Source organism: Mustelus asterias, chromosome 11 (assembly GCF_964213995.1).
Source record: "Mustelus asterias chromosome 11, sMusAst1.hap1.1, whole genome shotgun sequence".
In the NCBI taxonomy this organism is placed as follows: Eukaryota; Metazoa; Chordata; class Chondrichthyes; order Carcharhiniformes; family Triakidae; genus Mustelus; species Mustelus asterias.
The window spans coordinates 40743425-40768928 of NC_135811.1; the positions used below are offsets into that span (position 1 = coordinate 40743425).

General features: G+C 45.0%; 1 protein-coding gene and 1 long non-coding RNA gene across 2 annotated transcripts in view; one reads left to right on the forward strand and one right to left on the reverse strand.

Annotated features, from left to right (window-relative positions):
* The window catches only part of stk32c (serine/threonine kinase 32C), a 331278-nt gene that overhangs the window by 278059 nt on the left and 27715 nt on the right, over nt 1–25504 (reverse strand). The gene's annotated exons all lie outside the window — the stretch shown is intronic.
* On the forward strand, nt 2562–8439 carry LOC144500897 (uncharacterized). Its single transcript, XR_013499016.1, has 3 exons — nt 2562–2590; nt 5973–8243; nt 8297–8439. It is a non-coding gene; the product is annotated as an uncharacterized LOC144500897 (long non-coding RNA).

Here is a 25504-nt window from a genome sequence, read left to right on the forward strand (position 1 = left end):
CATCAGCTAATTTCGCACACCAAAGATAGAAACTGGCCTCAGCGTGGGTCAGAGACAGATACATTAGGACAGCTACACAGCTCATCTTAATGACTGCAACAGTAATGTGATCAGCTCCTTGCCTTCAATCTGATGCAGCTAAATCACTGCAATTAAGTGTTTAGATATGAAACCTTATACCACTCAAGACAATGCATTTGGAGTGCTCTCACTGTCCCACCAAATAATGCTTTAATACTAATTTAATATTTATTTCCACTTATCAATTTTGAGCTTCTTTGTAAAGCAATTCAATGGAAGTCATTATTTATCCATGCTTCCTCTAGCTGACTATGTTAGAATTCCAATTCTTTTCAATTACACTTGATATAAGCTCACCAATTTTAGTGTTAAAGCTGATCCACTCAAAATGACACTTTATTTTCTTGATCCATCAAATGCATGAGGTGCTTGGACAGTTGAAATGGAGAAACTACTCCGACTGGGGAAGGACCGAGAATCCGAGAACACGGATTGAAGGTAATTGGCAAAAGAAGAAATGATAATATGAAGAAAAATCTTTTCACAGTGAGTCGTTAGGATCTGAATGGCACTGCCTGAGTGTGTGGTGGAGACAGGGTCAACTGAGGCTCTCAAAAAGGAACTGGATCATGATTGAAAAGGGAACATTTGCAGGGCCATAGGGAAAAGGCTGGGGAGCAGCACTCGGTGAACTGCTCCTTCAAAAGGGCCAGTACACACACAAGAGGCCGAATAGCCTCCTTCTGTGTTGTAACTTTTCTATGATTCTGAACATTGAATGGGGGGTTTTAACCTGCGATTCTCTGGAGGGTAATAATTTCAGCTGGAATTTTCTGTGGACACATCTCACCTCGACAAAGCAGACATTTATTTTAGTCTGAAGTGTGCTATCTAACAAAATGACTTTGAGATCAAGTTTCTGCAGGACTGGGAATTATCGATGTTCTGGCAATGGAAAAGGTTAAAATGGTTATAATGGGAGACATACGATTTTGAGCCTGAACTCTCCATCTGTGAGAATGGCCGCAAATGCTCAAAATCCGGAGAGGGCAATTAGCACCGGCTAGTTTCTGAGTTACAATCTTACCAGCCCCTCGCCGGTGAGGTGGCATGAAACACGCCACAGGACCACAGAAAGCTCATTTTAATACATTTGCATGTCATGAGCGAGCATTCTCTCTGGGACTTCCCCCCCACCCCCCACTGGATATTCAGCGGACGTGAACCTGTTGTGGGGGGCCTCCCCAGGGGCACGAAAGTGAGTATAGCTCCCAGGGGAGAGGGACCAGGAAGTGGCCTGGAAATGCCCCCTCTCACTGCCCCTTGGCACAGGTTGGCACCATGCCCATGCCAAACTGGCAGTGCCAACCCAGCAGCGCCAACCAGTGACAGGGGGCTGGCCCCATTGAGAGCCTCATGGGAGAGGGGTGATACATTCAGATTTGATTGTGGGCCGGGAGCAGACAGAGGAGCAGGGGATGCCAGCTCGGAGTGGGGGGATGGAATTGGGGCACACTTTAAAGATGGTGTCCTGATCTGTGCAGCCATATTTTGCCAGCATGTTTAGACCCTGCCCCCGCTGTATAATGGCGTGAAACATGGCCCCTTGATGTGTCTTGGCCAAATGTTGTAAGATCTGGAGAGAAAACCGACCAGAAACACACCAATTTTCTCACTGGAAACAACACTGCCATTTTTTTGGTAAAAATTCGCCCATGGGGACAACTGACTTTAAGACAAGCATTAATTAATAAAATGGGACAATTCTGAAGTTACAGAGGCAAACTGTTTGCCAAATAGTGTGTGGAATCTGGCTATGTTTATTGGAAACGTCTTCATTAGAGAGAGAGATGATAACTGGTGACCAAAACAAAGAAAGCATAAAATTAAACCCCTAACAGTATGAAATACAAGCTATTTTGAATAGTTCAGAAAAAAAATCCTTTCCAGATGGCAATCAGATTTGTATAAAATTCAAAAATGTAACAAGATAATAATTTTGAATTGCATTAAAGAAAACTGTGAACAAATATTATTTTCCTCTTGCAGGGAGACTGTTATTTCACACTACCTGCCACCACCAGTTTGATGCAACTATCTCACTGCACTTCTATTAGGGAAGCTGGCATTGCTTATGAATCAGAAGCTGCAACCCCGTGGTTTCTTGCCCTGTAGCAACCTCGTACCCTTTAGGACTCATACAATCCTAGCTCGCAAGGGAGGAATGAATTTTATTTCCGCCCACCTTACTCTGAAAGATGGAATTAACAACACAAGTTGGGCTGACATTCTATTTCCAGAAATTAAGCAAATAGGACACACAACAACAAAAGCTTACATACAATGACAGCTGTAAAAAGCTTGATCCTGTGACACTGCACTGTGCTCCTAACAGCAGTGACTATAGTCAATGACTCTTTACCAGCTTGTTACATGCTCCAATATTTATTTATTTTCTGTGATGTTACAGCCTCTCATTCCCATGCTTTTTGAATTCTTTCTTTCTCTCTCTAGGAGCAGCAGCTTATATGTCCCCTTAGCCTTTCCTGGACTGCATGGCAAATTCCAGGTATACATGAACAATTGATTGTTGTGCCACAGATTTGATCGTATAATAATTCTTCTGACAGTATCTGTTTCTAGGTTAGTGATCCACAAGGGTATTGTTCAAACATCACACACAAAGTCTTCCTGACTCAGTTAATGCATTAACACTGTTTGGAAGCGGACGCCTTCTGGAAATCGATCAAGTCAATGCCAGATGGCCACTTCAAACCTTTCCCAGCTCAGCTTTACATCTATACAGAGCACAATGTATCTGTTATATTCATTCCAATTCTCTCCCCACAGCTAGAGATGCAATAAGACAGAATTTCATCTGTTTTCATAGCTAATAATTCCTGGAAGAGGTCACTAATCTGTCGCCAGGAGCTCATTGCTACACCAAACTGCATCATGCCACACCAAGCGTGGCTGACTAGGAGCCTCGCCTGCTCTGACTGCCAATCATTGGTGTGTTTGGAAGGATTTGCAGGTTGATACTCAACCTGTTTGACCGCGTTATGAAAGCGCCTTCCTTGACCATCAAGTCCAGGAGTGGAACTCGAACCCGAAGCTTGATTTAGAGTCAGGATAGCAAGGGGAGAAATAGCTGGGGCCTTAACAGATATCTTCACATCCTCTTTGACCACAGGCAAGGTTCCAGAGGATAGCCAATGTTGTCCCTTGTTTAAGAAAGGAAGCAGGGATAATCCAGCAAATTATAGGCCGGTAAGCCTGACATCAGTGGTGGGGAAGTTTTTGGAGAAGATACTGAGGGACAGGATATGTGCACATTTGGAAGAAAATGGACTACTTAGTGACAGGCAGCATGGTTTTGTACAGGGAAGGTCATGTCTCCCTAACTTGATTGAGTTTTTTGAAGAGGTGACAAAGATAATTGATGAGGGAAGGGCTGTGGATGTAATTTATATGGACTCTTGTAAGGCGATTGACAAGGTCCCAAATGGCAGATGGTACAAAACTAAAATCACATGGGATTCGGAGTGGGCTGGCTGATGGATACAGAAACTGGCTTTGTCATAGAAGACAAAGAGTAGTGGTGGAAGGGTGTTTTTCAGAATGGAGATCCGTAGCTCGTGGTGCTCTGTTGTTTGTACAATGTATAAGTGATCTGGAGGAAAATGCGAGTGTTCTGATTCGTAAATTTGCGGATGACATGAAGATTGTGGAGTTGCTAATAGTGTTGGGGATTGTCAGAGGATATAACAGGATATAGATAGATTGGAGAGTTGGGCATAGAAATGGCAGATGGATTTTAATCTGGACAATGCAAGATGATGCATTTTGGAGGATCAAATCAAATTTACGTGTGAATGCTATTGTAAATGGCAGAACCCTTAGGAACATTAACATACAGAAGGATCTGGGCATGCAGGTCTACAGTTCCTTAAAAGTGGCACCATAGGTGGGCAAGGTGATTAAGGAGGCATATGGCATGCTTGCTTTCATCAGCCAGGGCATTGAGTATAAGAGTTGGGAAATCATGTTGCAGCTATATAAAACCTTGGTTAGGCTGCATTTGGAGTATTGCATGCAGTTCTGGTCAGCTCACTACCAGAAGGATGTGGAAGCTTTGGAGAGAGTGCAAAGAAGGTTCACCAGGATGTTACCTGGTCTCGAGGGTGTTGGCTCGGAGGGGAGGTTGAATAAACTAGGATTGTTTTCACTGGAAAGACGGAGGCTGAGGGGAGCCCTGATACAGGTCTACAAAATTATGAGAGACATAGACAGGGTGGATAGTCAGAGGCTTTTTTCTAGGATGGAAGTGTCAATCACAAGGGGCACAGGTTCAAGGTGAGAGGGGGAAAGTTTAAGGGAGATGTACGGGGGAAGTTTTTCACGCAGAGAGTGATGGGTGCCTGGAACGAGCTGCCAGAGGTGGTGGAGGAAGCAGGCACATTAGCAACATTTAAGAGGCATCTGGATGGGTACATGAATAGGGAGGGAATGGAGAGATACGGACCGAATAAGGGCAGAAGGTTTTCTTTTTAGTTTAGTTAGGGCATCATGATTGGCATAGGTTTGGAGGGCCGAAGGGCCTGTTTGAGTGCTGTACTTTTCTTTGTTCTGTTTGTTCTTTGGATTATACCCTCTGTGCCTCGATACCTTGTTGACATTTACAGACTGTTAATTCTCCGGTTACAGTGATCATACCAAGAAATTTATGAAATTCTATAAATGTTCCTCTAATTTGGCATTATAACATCCAACAACAGAAATATATAAGATCCCAATATGACAAGAGCTCTTTTGAAAATTAAAGAACGTTTTCAGTCTCCCTTCCTTTGCCTGCCCTAAGGGTTCTCAGCCTACCCGGATACTAGTGCATCAAATACAACCCAATTGCAACCCTGAAGCAGGCCAATGTCCTCTATTAGGCAGGTGGAATCAGCAGCACAGCTGCAGGCCTGAGTGGCCTTCAGCTGTAAACTGGGCATTCAGTCCCAGAGCTTCGGACTACACAAAGAGGCCCAAAGATAGCGAGAGTGTCTCTGAGTTGGCAGCTTTCAGATCGCCCTTGCCTTGCTGTATGGTGTCCTTCGATCCTCTGACCTGAAAGTGTCAAAACCTGTCACCTAATGTCAGCTTCTACAGTGTTTCTCCAAACGGTCATCATACAGTTGAATGTCGAGGAGACTGAAGTGGGAGAGTCAGCCAAGCCCGGCTTGCCCCATCTCCTCAGGTGCTTTCCATCCATTATGATTCTTTGTTTGGTGATGGGAAAATACTTGATCATACTGCCAAATGTATGATTATTATTAATGTCACAAGTAGGCGAACACTAACACTGCAATGAAGTTACTGTTAAAATCCCCTAGTCACCACACTCCAGTGCCTGTTCTGGTACACGGAGGAAGGATTTAGCATGGCCAATGCACCCAACCAGCCCATCTTTTGGATTGTGGGAGGAAACCGGAGCACCCAAAGGAAACCCACAGACATGGGGAGAACGTGCAGACTCCGCACAGACAGTGACTCGAGCCGGGAATCCAATCCAGATCCCTGGTGCTGTGAGGCAGCAGTGCTAACCAAAAGAGTATCGAATGTTGGATGCGAACGAAAATTATAGTGGGGAAAATATAGCCTGACAGGAGTTAGCTGAGGATAAATTATGTGGGTGGACAGGGAGCAGGAAATTACTGCAGGACTGCACTATTGGAGTCCAGTTACAAAGATAAAAATAAAGTCAGGAAACATCCATTCTAATGGAAAATAACAGCTTAGAGGTATTACGTCACAAGAAAAATTAGGGCCTTAATATTAAATTAGAGATGTGTTGGGAACAGGGGGTGGGGTTGGACAGGTTGGCTGATACCACATGGGAAACGCGGAAGTAGTTACAGCACATCTCTTTTAAAACAGTCACTTCATTTTCATTTCACTTCCAGGTTTGATGCCAATTGCACAGCAAAGGGTATGATGAGGGTGCACACTGTGCAATCTCAACTTCAATATCTAAAGGCCACTCCATAAAGGCAACTGGTAGGAGCTTGGCATTGGAAGTAAAGAAGAAAAGAGCCATCAATATATGTTTCTGGAGGTTTGAAGGATAAGCCTTATTTTGCTGGCACCTCATGATGTACTGCTGGATTGAAGAAGCTGGAAAGGCTCGTCCTCAGCAACAGAAGGGAGAAACTGACTGCTGTTCGAAAGAGGGCATAGCTGGATGTGGCCCAGGAAATCAACAGCAGGGGAACTATGCCAGGTTCCTATTCAGTGCAGGAAGTGTTTAAACGACCTAGCCAGGTCAGGAAAGGTCAGTAAAGTTGCATTAACCTATGCCCTGTTGTGTGCATCACCCCCACACCCTCACTCTGCCTTCTCTACCAAATCACCACATACACAGCCTTACTTACACCATGCAAATCCATCCTTTTTTTGTATGCATTTCTTCATGTCCCCATCTACCCATCCACCACTGGCCCTCCTCCTCAACTTTATACAATTTCACAAATCTTCCCGATAGTCATCTTCATCAAATGCACTGCGTCCATCAAGTGAAGACATGTCCTTACAGTCACTCATGGGTCTGTTCTTCCCTCTGTTGCAGGTGAGAGCATAGAACACTAGGGAGGGGGAAAGAATTAGGGGAACCCTCCACAGATCACTGCTCACAACAGAGGAGGCAGCAGAAGAGATCGGTGGCATTTCATCACCCCTGGTTCCAGAGATACGGAAATAGAGGCCTTCCAGTTGCCTGGTAACATAATTCAATAACTGTGGTCTGCATTTTATAAGGCACTTAGTCATGCTGACTTGGATTTCAACAGCTAGTAAAATATGATCATATTCGTAATGATAGGCTGAGACATGCTTAATTAACCAGTAATAATTTGTCACTTTTATCTCTGCCTGGGCTTTTACACACAGAGGAGTGGTCAATGGACCTCAGAGGCAATGAATCCTCAAAGATCTGATTTATTCATTCTGTGGATGCACCATCATAGATCAGGACTTAAGCTTACCATCACAGTTATAATCATAGAGCGGGACCAAGATAGACACGTGCCTAGATATATGTAGAGGCCCTTCAGTACACAGAATATCCAGCCAGAGGAGCTGGAATGATAAGAATGTTCTGCACAAATCTGCCCCGTTCAACTGAAGTATTGCTCCAATTGAGTGATCAGCTTTTTTATTTGTTCATGGGATGTGAGCATCACGAGTAAAGGCAGCATTTATTGCTCTTCCAAAATTATCCCCATGAAGGTGGTGGTGCACCGCCTTCTAAAACAACAGCAGTCCATGTGATGTAGATACATTGACAATGTTCTCAGGAATGGAGCTCCAGATTTTTGGCCCACCAACAGTGAAGGAACAGTGACATAGTAAGTCAGGATGGTGCGTGGCCTGGAGAAGAACTTGCAAATAACGGTGTTCCCATGCGTTCCCTGTCCTTTCTTCTGGGTGATAGAGGTCATGCTTTTGGAATGTGCAATCAGAGAAGATTTGGCAAGCTGCTGCAATGCATTGTGTGCATCGAATATTCAGCAGCCAGTGTCTGTTGGTGGTAGAGGGAATGAATGTTTAAGGTGAAGTGCTAATCAGCTAAGCTGCTTTGTCCTGGATGGTGTTGAGCTTCTTAAGAGTTGCTGGAACTGCATTCAAACAGGCAAATGGAGAGGATTCCATCACACTCTTCACTGGCACCTTGTAGATTGTGAACAGACTTTGGGGAGTTTGGAGGCAAGTTACTCGCCACATAATTCCTAATCTCCAATCTGCTCTTCTAACCACGGTATTCATTGACTGGTTTGTGGTCAGTTGTGTGGCACAAATGTTACTCGCCACTTATCAACCCAACCAACCTTTGTATTGTCAGGAAATGTGACTACAATGCACTGTGTACCTTCATCTAACTCACTAATGATTGTTATGGTTACCTGCCACTTGATAGCACTGCCAATGATACTTTCCATCACTTTTCTGGTGATTGGGACTAGATTGATACAGCAGAAATTGGCCAGATGGGGTCTGCCTTGACAGGACTTAGCTGGGCAATTTTCCACATTGTCAGATAGGTGCCTGTGATCCAGCCATACTGGACCATATGCAGATAGGAAATCCACCACTGCTGAAGTAGCTGCATGAAGCAGCCTAACACACTCCAGTTCAATGTGGAAGTCCATGGTTGGGTCCATCTTCCTGATAAATTCACAGTATTCCTGGGTTCACCTCCCAACAGCTCCTCAGGGGCTATAATTCCCTCCAGGGAGCAGAGGAAATACTTTTTTTTATTCATTCATGGGACAAGAGCATCGCTGGCTGGCCAGCATTTATTGCCCATTCCTAGTTGCCCTTAAGATGGTGGAGAGCTGCCTTCTTGAATCACGATGTGGAGATGCTGGCGTTGGACTGGGGTAAACACAGTAAGAGTTTTAACAACACCAGGTTAAAGTCCAACAGGTTCAATGGCATTTGCTACCAAATAAACCTGTTGGACTTTAACCTGGTGTTGTTAAAACTCTTACTGTTCTTGAATCACTGCAGGCCACATACTGTAGGTTGACCCATGCCGCCGTTAGGGAGGGAATTCCAGAATTTTGACCCAATGACTGCGAAGGAACGGTGATATATTTCCAAGTCAGGATGGTGAGAGGCTTGGAGGGGAACTTGCAGGTGGTGGTGTTCCCATGTATCTGTTGCTCTTGAAGTGGTCATGGGTTTAGAAGATGCTGTCTAAGGAACTTTGGCAAATTGCTACAGTGCGTCTTGTAGATAGTACATACTGCTGCTACTGAGCATTGGGGGTGGAGGGAGTGGATGTGGTGCCAATTAAGCTGGCTGCTTTGGCCTGGATGGTGTCAAGCTTCTTGTGTTGTTGGAGCTGCACTCATCCAGGCAAGTGGGGAGTATTCCATCACACTCCTGACTTGTGCCTTGTAGATGGTGGACTTAAAGCAGCAAATAATTTGAGCTAGGGAAATCAGATAGGCAGCAGGAAATTACAAGATTACTGCTTCTAAGTTGGAACCAGGTTCGATGAGAGGCTGTATTTTTCTCTGTCCAGATGCTCAAAAGCAGAGCGTTAAATCGAGGAGAAGAATTAGCAGTAGGGAATAAGAATAGGCCAGTGCAAAAGAAAAACAACAAACAGGCAATTCCGACATCTTCTATTAAATACTTTCAGATCTCCCATGGCGTTGCTCACAAAGGGTACACTTTTATAACAACAGGGGTGTTATCATCAACATGTGGTATTTATATAACGTACGCACGACATGCTTTTGTACAGTTAGCTGAGGGAATGAGCATCCTTAAGCAGTTAAGGACCGACCAGCAAAACTGGAAGGCTGAAGAAGGGAATTAAAAAAAAATATCCTTTGTATTGAGTTACCCCTAAAAATCTTGCTGCCGCTTACGCCGGCAGGATCTTACATTCCCACCAAAGGTGCAGTCCTGCCACGGTTTTCCCGGCGGTGAGGGGTGTGTTCATTGGGAAACCACGTTGGAAGCAGTGGGACCAGATGATGCCGCCGCCAGTGAGTGGTGTGTCACCAGGAAATGCACTGCAGAGGGGGAGGAAAATCCCACCCATTATATATTGGTGCCATTTTTATATTTTGTCTCCATAAAACTAGTTACACTGCAAAATCAATCCAACGTGGGAAATAATTTTAATTATTCTTCACTTTGATTAAATATGAATCAAGTTTCTTTTTGCTTTTGGAATTCCAAACCCCTGTCAAGCTGCTGTTTTGCTGTACCTCTCTCCACCTTGACTAAGTTGTTCAGTCAAATTTCTACACTCCGATTGCCTTAGTCACCAATTTCAGAATTTATGGTTTGGTTTATATTTCTTTTTCTTGGCGATATATTGTCCTGGCACAATCAACCTTATAAGGTGGAATTTAATGCCCCCCCCCGGTGCAGGCTAGGAATTGGGGAATAGATAATGGAGGGGCTGTGGGAAAACCATATCAATCCAATGGAGAATTCTTCGTCTTTCTGGCTGTTCTTGATGAAGTCGGGGAGGGGAATGTTGAGATTGGCCTTCCCACACTGTTAAGGGCCTCTTCCCACTGTTGTTGCTAGCAGTGGGGAGATAGGTGGAGGGTTTTGTAGGAGGAGGCTATATGCCACAAGACAGGGCTGCCCAGTAAGAGCTGCAGGTTCTGCGGTCAGGGACCTTGCTGATCAGGCATCCTCTGGGACCCTAGGAGGATAGAAGATTGATTAACTAGTAGGAAACAGAGTCAGGATAAATGGGTCTTTTTCTGATTGGTATCTGCAACGACTGGAGTGTCACATGGATCAATCTAGATTAAAGACTTGGATGAAGGTACAGAGTGTATTGTAGTCAAATTTCCTGACAATACGAAGATCGGTAGGAAAACAAGTTTTTTGAGGAGGATACAGAGGGGTCAATCTTACCGCCCATTCACGCCACACTCCCGCTACAGCAAACTCGGAGATTTTGGCAGCAAGCCAAATCTCCATTCACTGCAGCAAGATGGGAAAATTCTGCTGGCATGAACGGTTGCAAAATTCTGGCCAGAGTCTGCAAAGAGATACAGATAGATTAAACGAATAGGTAAAATTTTGGCACACAGGGAAAATGTGAGGTTGTCCACTTAAAAGCAGAGTATTATTTAGATTGTACCACTGAGTTATGTAATCTCACTCAATGTCCCTCTGCATGAATCATAAAACGTTAGCATGTTGGCAATCAAGTAATTAAGGAGACAAATAGAATGGAGGCCTTTGTTGCAAGAGGAATGTTATGTATGTGTCGGGAAGTCTTGCTGCAACTACACAGAACTTTGGTAAGACCACACCTGGAGTACTACACAGTTTGGTCTCTTGATTTAAGGAGGGATACACTTGTTCAGAGAAGGTTCACAAGATTGAAGAGATTGCCTTATGAAAGGAGGTGGAGCAGGTTGGGCCTATATTTATTAGCATTTAGAAAAATGAGTTGGCGATCACATTGAAATACAAGATGCTGACAGGGCAAAGATGAGAGGATGTTTCCCATTATGGGTGAATCCAGAACTCTGGGCACAGTTTAAATCTAAGGGGTGGAATTTTCCCCCGAAAATTCTAAATGCCCTAACAGCGTGAAAACAGGAGTCCTCTGCGCCAGTCTTTAGGGTGAGCTCGGCACTGTAATCTTCCGGCACCCAATGTTTTTGACAGCTGAGAGCTTTGCACCAGCAAAGGTAGAGGAGCCCAAGTACGCTGGTGAAGCTGGCTTCAGAGCAATTGTCTGCCATTGCACAAGATGCCCCAATCTGTCAGTGAACCTGGAAGCCTCCTCTTGCACCCCCCCACGGACATCGGACCCCCCACCCCATCATCGCCGGGGGCATTGCTATCCCCCACACCAACACGCGTCAAGGGCATCAAGTCATCAGGACCCTCCTGGTGAGTCTCCGGTGGACTCCCCCGACATGTCCCCCACCCCCCGTCACAACTACCTCCACAGCCCCCCACCTTGCAGAGCTCCCCCCTTACAGACCTTCTCCCTTGCCGACCACTCCTCCCGCAGAGCTCCCCCCATCATTGTGCATAGCCCCCACCCCCCATCATAGCCCCACTCTCACTCAAGCCTGACCACCTTGGCACTGCCCTTGACACACTTATGGTGCCCAACTGTGTCACTGCCATGGTGCCTGATGGGCACTGCCTGGTCATGCTCCTGCACCGGGTGGCTTCAATGGCATCCGATACCCCCGGTGTGGCCATGGTGCCTGGTCTCCACTACTGCAGAACAGTGGTGATTCTCGCCAGCATGACACTTGCCGGCGAGGGGGGGAAGCAGCCATGCCAAACCCAGTAAGTAAATTTAAATGTAAACATTTTTATATGAATAGGCTTTGTGCCTTTTCTGGGAGCGAAACCATTCTTGACTGTAAAAAGGGGGCAGGAAGATAGCAATTTTTGGCCTCTCAAACTATCTTCCCTGCTCGTCATGCCAATCAACCGGCGCGGCGAGCCAGCAAGATAGTGCCCAAGGCATCTCTCATTAAGATGGAGATGAAGAGGAAATTGGAATTCTTTACCCCAGAGAGCAGTGAAGGCTGGGTCATTCACTATATTCAAGGCCGAGTTGGACAGATCTTTGTTCTACAAGTGAAACAAGGGTTATGGGGGAAGAGGTGAGAAAGGCCACAATTAGATCAGCTACAATCTTATTGAATGCACGTTCGAGGGGCTAAATTCCCCACTCATGCTCCTTCTTACGTTGTGTTCTTATAGTTTTGGTATTCATTTAATGGGAACCATAACAGCTCATTCTTTGTTGCATTCAAGAAGCAATTTATTTTGTTGATCTATTTATTTTCTTGCTATGTTCTGAAGTGGGTAAAATAGTTTTCTGAAAACAAAATCCTCCTTTGTCAGGACTCGCTTGGAAGAACTCCTGGTGGCTACCTCCTCCAAATAACTGTTTATTCTGAAGGACTTTAATATCAAAACTGCCTGAAAAATTGAACCAGAATGCATGTCTGCCACCTGGGAAGTTTTATCTTAATTGAATCCATCTCCATATTACACTGCTGTTTGCAGATAGGATTCGGTATTTTGGTTCCATTTCTTTGATCACACGCTTCACATCATGTTGTTGTCTTTTCCCAATCATTTCCTTTCAACCGGCGAAACAATTTGCTTCTATCTATGCTATCCCAATCTTTCATCATCTTAAATGCTTCTGTCATTTCACCTGATAATCTGCATTGTGCTAATGAATAAAGAACCACATTCTTCAATTCTTCCTGATGTTTATATTTCCTCATATCAATAGCTTCTTAGTGAATCTGTGTTGCTGCCTCTCAAGCCTCAATATTGTTCCTTTCGTGTGGAGGGAGCTCAATACATTGCACATCAAGTTCAGATTTTAATACAGGTTTATGTTATTATAAGGTTATATAAACACCTCAGGGCAGCACGGTAGCGCAGTGGTTAGCACTACTGCCTCACAGCGCCAGGGACCTGGGTTCGATTCCCGGCTTGGATCACTGTCTGTGTGGAGTTTGCACGTTCTCCCCGTGTCTGCATGGGTTTCCTGATACTCTGCCAAATGTTGCTCTCAGTAGGAAGTCTCACAACACCAGGTTAAAGTCCAACAGGTTTATTTGGTAGCAAATACCATAAGCTTTCGGAGCGCTGCTCCTTCGTCAGATGGAGTGGAAATGTGCTCTCAAACAGTGCAAACAGACACAAAATCAAGTTACAGAATACTGATTAGAATGCGAATCCCTACAGCCAGCCAGGTCTTAAAGGTACAGACAATGTGGGTGGAGGGAGCATTCAACACAGGTTAAAGAGATGTGTATTGTCTCCAGACAGAACAGCTAGTGAGAATCTGTAAGTCCAGGAGGCAAGCTGTGGGGGTTACTAATAATGTGACATAAGTTCAACATCCCGGTTTAGGCTGTCTCTGCCAGCTGTGCATTAATGAAACAGCTACTAGGAAACCCAGTTTGCAACAAATCCAACAGTAATTCCACAGTTACCCACAGGACAGTCCTTGATGATGATTTGAAAATTATTGGGTTAGTTATTGAGACCCAGGACTCCAAGCTGTAGCAAGCTCTCACTTAGATAATCATAAAATCCCTACAGTGCAGAATGAGGCCATTTGGCCCATTGAGTCTGTACCGACCGCAATCCCACCCAGACCCTATCCCTGTAACCCCACGTATTTACCCTGCTAATACCTTTGGCACTAAGTGTCAATTTATCATGGCCAATCCGCCTAACCTGCACGTCTTTAGAGCGTGCAAGGAAACTAGAGCATCCGGAGGAAACCCACACAGACACGGGGAGAAAGTGCAAACTCCACACAGACAGTCACCCGAGGCCGGAATTGAACCCGAGTCCCTGGCCCTGTGAAGCAGCAGTGCTAACCACTGTGCCATCGTGATGCCTCAACATGCTAGAATGATTTGATTTATTGTCACATTTATTATACAGTGAAAAATATTGTTTCTTGCACGCTGTACAGACAAAGCATACCGTACATAGAGAAGGAAGGGTGAGAGTGCAGAATGTAGTGTTGCAGTCATAGCTAGGGTGTAGAGAAAGATCAACTTAATGCGAGTAGGTCCATTCAAAACTCTGACAGCAGCAGGGACGAAGCTGTTCTTGAACCGGGTTGAGACAACGTTGATAGCTGGCTTTAACTTCCTATATCATGGCCACAGATTTGTTCTTTTGATCAAATTCAGATCCCTGTCATTGCAAGGCATAATCAACAGTTGAGTGGAGGACATAAAGGAATGCTCGAGGCAATTCCCTCTCTTTTACGGCCAATTACCTCTCAGAGGACAGATTATTATATTCTGGAGACTACATCCGGCGGCAGGTAGGAAAATCCATGTGATTCCCACTTGGCAGCGAGACAGCTAAACGTGCACAATCTTCTGCTGATCAACTCATTAATCATGCATCCGCAAGGAGATTCGCGAATCTCGTGGTAGGGCAGATGTGTGTGTGGTCAAAGGTGCGAGCACCATATTTAAAGGTCACCCATTCAATCAATGCAGGCCAGCCATTCCGCATTGGTCCTCCAGAGGCTTTGTGGCCACAGCTCATGCTGGAGCTGCTTGCAGATGTGGGCAATCGCATCCTAAGGTACGGGGCACCTCCAGCATTGCCTTATGCTCATCTCTAGATAAGAGAACCGCCGACGATACTCATGGTTAGGCCAATGCTCACCACTGCAGTGGTCCATGTTCACCAGTATTTTAACCTTCGAGAGGCCCTGCTGTCTCTTGCTGCTCAGGCCCTCACTCCTCAATGTTAACTAACGACAAGCTCTCCTTCCCCTCATCTGGATGAGAGCCATTACCAAGGCAGGGTTGCCTACAGCCTGCATCATCGCACCTCAATGCATACCATGAATGTATTGCAGTGATACATTTAGTGAGCTTGTCCTTTACAGTTGCCACATACAAGGGGATCAATTTAAACAGCTCTGATTTCTCCCCCCACTATCCATTTGTAAGCAAAAAGGTGTTTTGGATTTTTGATTGTCCCCTTTATAAGTGGTGGCATATTTTCCCCAACCTTTCACTTGGGAGTGATCCAATTCTTGATTAATAACCCCACAACAAAGATAAGGTACGAGGGTTGGTTAATTTTATTGCGGGCAAGACTAAGAGTTATGGTTTCACGGGAGTCCAGAGTCCAGAATCAAAAGGCATCTTCCTTCAGAGGGTAGCAGACTAATCTGTCCTTCCAGGAGTGAGGACTTCCCCAATGGAAGAAACAATGCAGAGATGAATTAGTCTTATCGGCACCAGTACAGGAGGTTCCAATGTTTCCAGTAGTTCACAGTATAGTTGAGGGTCAGGCAATTTACCTGGATGGAGCTCTTTGTGCTGCTACCTGTTAGGTGGCAAAATGGTAGACTGCCTGTGTTGAGTTCCACATGGCAATATTCTAGCAGCCTGGCAGCAGTCACGTGACATACCTCTCACCTCTTCCCCAGGGTTTTTGACAAAGGATGTATTTTCCCTTGAGATATTTAATAGAGGAGTCAGGGTTCCTTTTGTTCTTGCAGAAATGGCCAGACCTCTGCCTTAGTAAAGTAAAGCGTGTGATGCATTTCTTTGGAATTTGATTATCTGCAAGTCACAGGGGAAATCTTTAAAGATAATGAGGTCCCTGCTGGTTTTCTGAAGGCTAGAAATTCCTCTGGTATGAGTCATGGTTAGTCAAGGTAAAGCCTCTGTCCATTATTAAAATAAAAATAATAATGTTATCAAGTAACCAGGTTGCTGTATATTTTCCTTCCTGCCTTCTGGATTGGATAAAGGTTTCACTCTATGATTGTATGAAGCCTTCGTTGTGGGTGTAATAACATCAAGATCCTAGCAAGCTATGAAGCTGCCCTTCATTCTGTGCAATTGCTATCTGATGCTGTCAGAGGCAGGGATGAAAGGTGGGAGGTGCCTCTGAGGGCATGGCTGGTGTGTCTCCAGACTTCCATCCTTCCAGATGAATGGTCATGGCTGACAAGGGCTCATGTGATTAGTCCTTTATTTTGCCTCGGCATGAGGCTCTGTATGGAATCTCAAGGGCAATGGAAACGAGTGGAATAGTGTCAGAGAGAGGCGTCATACACATTACTCTTTGATGTGGAGATGCCGGCGTTGGACTGGGGTACATGAGCACATCTCTCACTCCACTTGACGAAGGAGCAGCATGCTCCGCAAGCTAGTGGCATTTGCTACCAAATAAATCTGTTGGACTTTAATCTGGCGTTGTTAGACTTCTTACTGTCATTACTCTTTGACCAGGGCGGTGAGAGTCATGTCTCCACACGTAGTCACATATGAACAGGAGGAACACCCAAGATGTCCTTTACCTGGAAAGGTGGGTGGGGATGCAATGTTTAGATGGAAGCTAGGTGCTGGGCTTAGCGCTGGCTTTGAGACAGAAGGAAATGCAGAAGGAGGCCATTCGGCTCATCGAGTCTGCACTGACCACAATCACACCAGGCCCCATCCCCATAACCCCACGCATTAACCCTAGCTAGTACCCCTGGCACTAAGGTGCAATTTGGCATGGCCAATCATCCTAACCCACACATCTTTGGAGTGTGGGAGGAAACCAGAACACCCAGAGGAAACCCACGCAGACACAGGGAGGATGTGCAAACTCCACACAGACAGTGACCCAAGCCGGGAATTGAACCCGAATCCCTGGTGCTGTGAAGCAGCGCTAACCACTGTGCCGTCCAGTGAGAGAACACAACACAACTGAGCATGGTTGCCATCCAGTTGCCTCACAATTATCAAGATATCCCTTTGGTCAGCTAGTTGTGCTGACCTTGAAGCCCACCCACCCAAAATGACCCAAATCCCATTTCAAGGTATCTCACTTACTGAATAATTGCGTGGTCAGGGTCAGATTTGAAAAACAGCATGGTTCATCTTTCAAACTCGGTCCACCACCCTGCCTTTGTCACCGACCAATTTCCCCCATCACCTTGATCCACCCAGTATAACTGTTCCCCTGCCCTCTGTCAGCTTTGAACCTCACCCCCCGTGAGGCAGGCAAACAGCATACAGTAAGTCAGATTGACTTGATGTCAGCAGCAAGTGAAATCTGATCACATGAGTAACGCTAACCTCAAGCAGTTTTTACCTTGACAGGACTCATTCTTGTTTTTTTTTAATCTCCTGCAGGGCTTTCATATGTCTATCAACAGGTTGCCCATGGTGACGACTCCTCAGAGGAGTTTGCTCTTTTGGAGGGGTGCATCGTCACAGCACCCATGCAGACCAGGTACTGGAACATCAGTGCGACTACTTAGTTGGGTTTGCACACAGTGACACACACTTCACAAGTGATTATCAACAAATGGTGGTGGCAGGGAACAACAATAGAGTCCACATCAGATGCCCCAGGACTCTCCAAACTTTGTTCAGCTGGAAGACAGATGCTGTATCTTGGGGGCTGTCAATGAGGAGAATGTGGGGTGGTACAGTGGCAAGTACTGCTGCCTCACAGCACCAAGGACCTGGGTTCAATTCCCAGCTCGGGTCACTATGTGGAATCTGCACATTATCCCCGTGTCTGTGTGGGTTTCCTCCAGGTGCTCCGGTTTCCTTCCACACTCCAAAGACAGGCTGGTTAGGTTCATTGGCCATGCTAATTTCTCCTTCAGTGTACCCGAACAGGCGCTGGAGTGCGGCAGTAAGGGATTTTCATAGTAACTTCATTGCAGTGTTAATGTAAGCCTATTTGTGACACTAATAAATGAACTGAATTTTAGCAACAGCAGCAGAAATTATGTGGTGTACCAACCGGCCCACTGTGCACAATTACAATGCGACCGGAGGAGTCCATCTCAAGCAGAAGTGAAAGGCCACTGAAGGCCACTCAAATGCAGGACTCATGAATAATGCAGACCTTCAATTATGGCTTGAACACTCTGAATGCCACCTCGGATGAATGATAGTGTAGCCTTAGCCAAGCAACTATTCCACAGTAAAGTGTTCTCAAGCACATTGGCAGCAGTTGTGTGTGGCTGGACCACAAGAGGGATGGCAGTGAAACAGATCACACTTCCACTTATAACCCATTGCACCCCTCCCCCAGGCAGTACCTCACATCCACTTGATGTCAGCAGCAAGTGAAATCCCACCTCCTGTCCCAATGGCTAAGACCAGGGCCCAATGGAGGGGATGCAGATGGTGCCAAACCACCGGTAGTTCCAAACTTTTTAAAGCCAGTATTTCAAGTCAGTTCCACTGATAGTAGCTATGGAAAGGAACTGTTACCACTTTCGACCTTCAGGCAGCTTCGAGATTCAGTTCTTCTTAAAAGCCCACTAGAAAGCCCATGGGAAGGGTTGTGATAGAGTGTGGGGATGGGGGAAGGGGGAAGTTTGTGCCACAAAATTAAATCCTAAACCAGTGCCAGGGACCTGGGTTTGATTCCTGGCTCGGGTCACTGTCGGTGCGGAGTCTGCACATTCTCCCCGTGTCTGTGTGGGTTTCCTCCAGGTGCTCCGGTTTCCTCCCACACTCCAAAGACATGCTGGTTAAGTGCACTGGCCATGCTAAATTCTCCCTCCCAAACAGGTGCTAGAGTGTGGCAACTAGGGGATTTTCACAGTATCTTCATTGCAGTTCATAGAAGAAATTCATAGAAACCCTACAGTACAGAAAGAGGCCATTCGGCCCATCAAGTCTGCACCGACCACAATCCCACCCAGGCCCTACCCCCATATCCCTACATATTTTACCCACTAATCCCTCTAACCTACTCACCTCAGGACACTAAGGGGCAATTTTAGCATGGCCAATCAACCTAACCCGCACATCTTTGGACTGTGGGAGGAAACCGGAGCACCCGGAGGAAACCCACGCAGACACGAGGAGAATGTGCAAACTCCACACAGACAGTGACCCAAGCCGGGAATCGAACGCAGGTCCCTGGAGCTGTGAAGCAGCAGTGCTAACCACTGTGCTACCGTGCCGCTGAGAACTGCCAGTGTTAACGTAAGCCTACTTGTGAGACCAATAAATAAACTTTAAATATAAATAGCAGTCTAAATGTTACTTCTGACCTAAATAAGTTACAATTCTGCTTCTATGCTGAGTTGATGTAGCAGAGGCTCGAGAATCTTGGGCCTCATCAAAATGATTCTAACGATGCAAAACGGGGTTGGGGGGCGGAGGGGGGGAGGGGGGAGGTCATTCTTGCCCATTTCATTACTCTTACAAAATCTGGGAATTAAATCCCTATTACAAGGAGATTGCTCAAAAGAAAGGTTTTACAAATCTCTATTCCATCCTAGGTTTACCCCCAGATAGGCTGCAAATTCCCAGTGTACAACGCAATTTGCATGACAGTTTCTTGGGGGAAAAAGGAGGGGGGGAAAAAAGGGGGAAACAATTTAGTTCTTGAGTTAAGACAGTTTCCTCTTGTGGGAGAATCTAGAAGTAGACGTTCCTGTTTAAAAATAAGGGATCACCCATTTAAAACAGGAGAGGTGGTGAAATTATTTCTCTCAGAGGGCCGTGAGTCTTTGGAACTCTCTTCCAGAAAAGATGGGGGAAGCAAGAGTCTTTGAATAATTTTAGGATATATTCTTGGTAAGCAGGGGGTGGAAACAGGTAATTGGGGGGTAGGCAGGATGCATATTTGAGGTTACTATCAGGTCAGCCATGATCCAGCAGGCTCGAGGAGCTGAATGGCCTACTCCTGCTCCTTGTTCATTTATTCATAAGTTCACACTGCCAGTGGTTCTCAATGGCATATCTGGTTGTCAAATGGAATTCATTATCACTCTCCTGAGTTTTATTCCTCAGTTTTTGAGAGGTGTCACCAGCTACATTTTAAGGGCTATCCCTTATCTCCAAGCAACCAGCTAGTAACTTTTCTTTATGGTGCCAAGACTTCTAGGAGGGTAGACTGAAGCCGAATGAAACATCATGGGAGCTGCTCAGGAATCTTACACACAACTGCATAAAGATTCTTATGTTTGCATGCCAGCGGATAATAGTGGAAGCCTTTGTGGATGATCTGTGCTACCAGTATTGCCCCGCGAGCAGGTGATGGCACCCCGTATCTGTGGGAAGGCAGACAGAGCCACAGCCCAGAAGAGCTGCTCATTTTGACTGGCATCATCAGAGGCAAAGTTGACAAAATTGCCAGCACTGGCAATCAAGTCGTGTTATTCACTTGCTGCCAGCGAGATTCTGCAAGGTCTCCAGCAGAGCCCTGGAATGACGCTGAGGCAAAAATACTGAGAACCGTGATGAACTTGACAGCCACTGATAAAGCGTGGCCTCCAGACCAGATGTCAATATGCCTCGTTCCAGCAGGCTCCAAACGTCTACCACCATCTGACCCTGAGCCTCCTGAAACACCGGTCTATAGACATGTCAAAGTAGCTCAAGTCCAATGAGGCCTTCAAGTGGCACCCATGCTGATCTGATAGAACACAGCTCCAAATTGCTTCCCAAAGTGTTGAACAAACCTCCAATGTGAGTAAATTAAACTCTTCAAACAAGCACTGAGAAAACTCTGTTCCACAAAAAGGTAACGAAATAGCTGTTAGCCTGGGATGCGTATTAGCGTTCGTCCCTGACATGCCTTCAGCTCCTCAATTACCACTGAATTCTCAGCTCGTTTTCACTGCGGAGTTCTGGAAAACTTCCACACCCAGAATTAATGCTAATCTTGCATTAATTACCCATCCCTGATTGCCCTTGAAAAGCTGGTGGTGAGCTGCCTTCTTGAACCACTGCAGTTCAATTGGTGTAGGTCGACCCACAGTCCTCTTCAGGTGGGAGTTCCAAGATTTTAACGCAGCGACAGTGAAGGAAAGGCGATATATTTCCATGTCAGGATAGTGTGAGATTTAGCACTAAAATTGCAGGTTGTGTGTTTGGATGTGCTGTCAAAGGAGTGTTGGTGAATTGCTGGAGTGTATCTTGTAGGTGGTACACATTGCTGCCAATGTTCATCAGTGGTGGAGGCATTTTGAAGGTGGAAGATGGGCTGTCAATCAAGCAGGTTGCTTTGTCCTGGTTGGTGTCAAGCTTCTTTAGTGTTGTTAGAGCTGTACTCATCCAGGCAAGTGGAAAGTATTCCATTGTATCCCTGACTTGTGCCTTGTCGATGCTGGGCAGGCTTTGGGGAGTCAGGTGAATTACTCGCCTCAGAATTCCTAGCCCCTGACGTGCTCGTTTCACAGTATTTATATGGCGAATCTAGTTCAGTTTCTGCTCAATGGTTACCACCATGTTGATAGTGGTGGATTCAGCAATGGTACTGCCATTAAATGTCATGAGGCAATGGTTAGTTTCTCTCTTGTTGGAGATATTCATTCCTTGGCACTTGTGTGGCACAATGCCACTTGTCAGCCCAAGTTGGAAAACTGTCCAGATCTTGCTGCATATGGACACAGACTGCTTTGGTATCTGAGGAGTCACGTATGTTACGAAACATTATGCAATCAATAAATATCACCTTTTCTAACCTTATGATGGGGGAGGGGGAAGGTCATCGTTGAAGCAGTTGACGATGGTTGACCTTGGACACCAACTTGAGGAGCTCCTCCAGTGAAATTGTGGGAATGAGATGTTTGTTCAATATCCAATAACAACAACCTTCTTTTGCGCCAGGTATGACTCCAACCAGTGGAGAGATTTCCCTTTAACTTCAATTCCCATTGACTTCAGTTTTGCTAAGACTCCTTGACACAGGGTTACGGAGCACAAGTCTTCAGCACTAATGCTGTCAGAGCCCTTAGCCTTTGCGGCAACCAGTGCCTTCAACCGTTTCTTGATCTCATGTGGAGTGAAGTGAATTGGCTGAAAACTGGCATCTGTGATGCGGAGGACCTCCAGTGGAGGCCAAAATGGATCATACACTTGGTAGTTCTGACTGAAGATGGCTGTGAATACTTCTAGCATATCTTTTGTACTGATGTGCTGAGCTTCCCATTATTCATTTTTGAGGATAGTTATTTTTAATTTCAATTAATTGTTTGATTGACCACCACCACTCACAACTAGATATGACAGGACTGCAGAGCTTAGAACGATTCCATTCATCATGGGATTGCTAAACTCTAATGAAGTGATGAACATATCTTAAGCAGCAACTTACCTCCATCAAGGAGGTGGTTTGCATGTAGCCCAAGGTGAAAGATAGAAATCGGCAGGTTGGAACCCACTTCCAAACACTGATAATTCCACTGGTTTTAAACATATTCCCAAACCATTGTGTTCCTTCGCATTAAAATCCAAGTCCTAGACTTCTGTCACTTATTTCGTCCAGTGGATTGAATCAAAAGGATCCCTAGAGTGCAGAAGGCGGCCATTCAGCCCATCGATCCCACTCAGGCCCTACCCCGTAACCCCATGCATTTACCCTGCTAATCTCCCTGACACTAAGGGGCAATTTAGCATGGCCAAGCAACCTAACCCGCACATCTTTGGACTGAGAGAAGAAACCGGAGAACCCAGCGGAAACCCACGCAGATATGGGGAGAATGTGCAAACTCCACACAGACGTAGCTAGAATTGAACGCAGGTCCTTGGAGCTGTGAGGCAGCAATGCTAATCACTGTCTCCCATGCCAACTTCATCACAAGATCCTTGCTGAGTAGGGGGAAAAGATTAAGCAGGAGACGCATTTGGGCAGTGAACATTTGGATCCACTTGTCTGATTCAGCAAGGCACATTCAAACATGCAAGGAGGTCCTTCAAAGTGTGCCAGTACTGAATCAGTTCTCCAGAACAATTCATGGGCATCCAATATTCTTTTGCCTCCTCAAATGATTCTGGTAAAATAACTCAAAGTTGTTGAGTTAATTTAAGAAATACAAATCATTAATATAATTATTTTCAACAAATTCCTATTCCAGCTAGAAAGTTTGCATTATTTTGCTGTAGAAATCAAGGGAATTTTCAATGTGTAGCTAGAGCAAGACTTTGCTACTTAAATACCTGTTTAAGCCATTAATTATTTGAATCCAATGGTGTAATTAGAATCAGAGTGATGAAAATGCAAATTGCGGCAGAAATGTTTTATCACTTTGATATGATTCTTCTAACACACTAACACTCACTCTCTTGCCACAGGAAAGCACAGCCTCTAGTAGTCTAGGCTTCCTTTTGATGCTGTAGCCATGACTAACAGTTCTAGTTGGCAAATTATGTGTCCAAAACAATGTCATAACATGTTGCAGAGTCCATGTACCTTATCACAACACCATTAGCCTACAATTCGGTGGTTGATTATGTCCACAATCTGTCTTCAGGCCCCAATTTAAATTTTAATGCAGAATTGTACCACAGGTGACCTGGAATCGCCACTAAATACTTCTCATATTTTAGGAAGGCTGCACCACATTCTCATGACAGACTATTTGCCATCAAAATTAATACAAGGATGTTTAAAATATAATACTCAAGACCCACACAGCACAATAATAACCTGCTATGTACTCGAGTTGCTTTCAGATGTATCAAAGCTAAGTTATAAAGGAATAATAATACAATCGTAATCACATTTGATTCATGTCTTTAGGAATTAATCCAGAAAATAATTGGTGAATATATGAAATGCAAGATGAGTATTGCGAAATTAGTTCTGAGCCATTTTAGTTGTGTCAAGTTAACGAGTCAATGTTTGAATATAAATTAGATCCCATGGGTCATCATAGAGTATCCTCTTTAATTTTGATGATTTTATACGCTCTTCAGAGTGAGAACATCAGTCCTAGAAGTGGATCATTTGCAATTCTGGTACCAAGCATTGACAGTGGTGAATCTCCCTCCTTGTCTACTGTGATGTTAGTGTACCTTTAAGAGTTTTTTAAAATTCATGCTCACAGCCTTAGGTGATGTCATTGTTGGGAGGAGAAAAAAAAGTGTGGTCAGGTGACAGGGATTTATTTTCAGTTTCAGTTTGGAGCTGCAGGTTTGCGTTTTTAAGTTTTAGAACGGGCAGCAAGCTAAAAAGAAGTGCTTTCCCTCTCTCCCTGATGTTTTGAAAATTCTGTTGGTTAGCTGAAAACCAGATCTTGTTTTCCTGAAGGGTGAAAATCTGCTGTTGTTGGGGGCTGGACCAGAATCTCTCCGGTCTTGGGAAGCTGTCTCGTCTTCAAACTGTTCCGAGTCTCCAGAGCATTTGACTGCAGAATTCAACCAAAGGACACAAATTCCCTTCTTACGTGCGCAGTAGACTTTGCTGTATTGAACCAGTTGAAAGGGTTGTTTATGGAGGTTGGTTTGATTGGAATACATTAGATATCTTTGTTAAGGGTTATACATTATTGTGGTTGTTGTGTTTTTGTTTGTAATTGTTAGAAGTTATTGCTAATTTTCTTACTATACATGTTAACTATATTCTTAGATAAACTTTGTTTGATAAAAGCTCCCTAGTGGGTCTTTTGAATCACTGAATTGGAACACGTCATGCTTATCCTAGCCAAATTCAAGGTGCAAAACTTATGATCCAGACGGGCTTCATAAAGCACGGAGTTTCAGACTTGAAGTAGAACCATAACACTACCTGTAGCTTATGATGCGGCTGATCACACCAGCTGGTACCAAAGCTTCTCCTTTGTTGTCCAGCCTATAGGAACTGCCTTGCTATCCAAATGTAACCAGAGCATCTCCAGAAATTTCTCATCTCCCTACCCTGTGTACTCACCCATTGAGTGCCCCAAAAAGTCTATCCTCAGCTTCCTCCTCTTCCTCAGCTACAGGCTGCCCTTTGGCAACATTATCTGAAGATATGGATTAGCCTCCACATGTACGCTCATGACACCTCTCAGACCACTCCACTGCCTCTGTGCTGTCAGACTGCTTGATAAACATGCAATCGTGGATCATCCATAATTTCTGTAATTAAAAAGTCAGAAATCTAAAGCTTTTCTCTTCAGTCTCCATCACAAACTCCATACCCTTGCAATAGCATCCAGCCAGTTCACCAACCAGTGTGTCAACTTGAACTGAATGGTTTGCTAGGCTTTTTCAGAGGGAAATTAAGAGTCAACCACATTCCTGTGGATGTGGAAACACAGGTAAACCAGACCAGGTAAGGATGGCACACTTCCTTCTCTAAAGAATATTGGTGAAGCAGATTTTTTTTAAAACAATGTAGGATAGTTACATGGCTTTCAATTGCAGGTTTTATTAATTGAATTTAAATCCCACCATCTGCTGTGATGGGATTTGAGACCATGGCCGCGATTCTCCCAAAACAAAACTAAGTGCCCAATGGGTGGGAAAACAGGATTCCAGCCCATTTTTTTGGGCGTACTTACCTGAACGAATCTCTAACACTCTGAGCAATACAGAGTGCCTCAGCATGATTCATTCTGAAAAGAAGGGGGCAGCGGGGTCTATTCGCCCCCCCCGCCCCGAGGCCGGCAGTATAGCGCTGAGCAGGCCACTGCGCATGCACCGATCTGCCAGTTGCAGACATCGGTGCATGT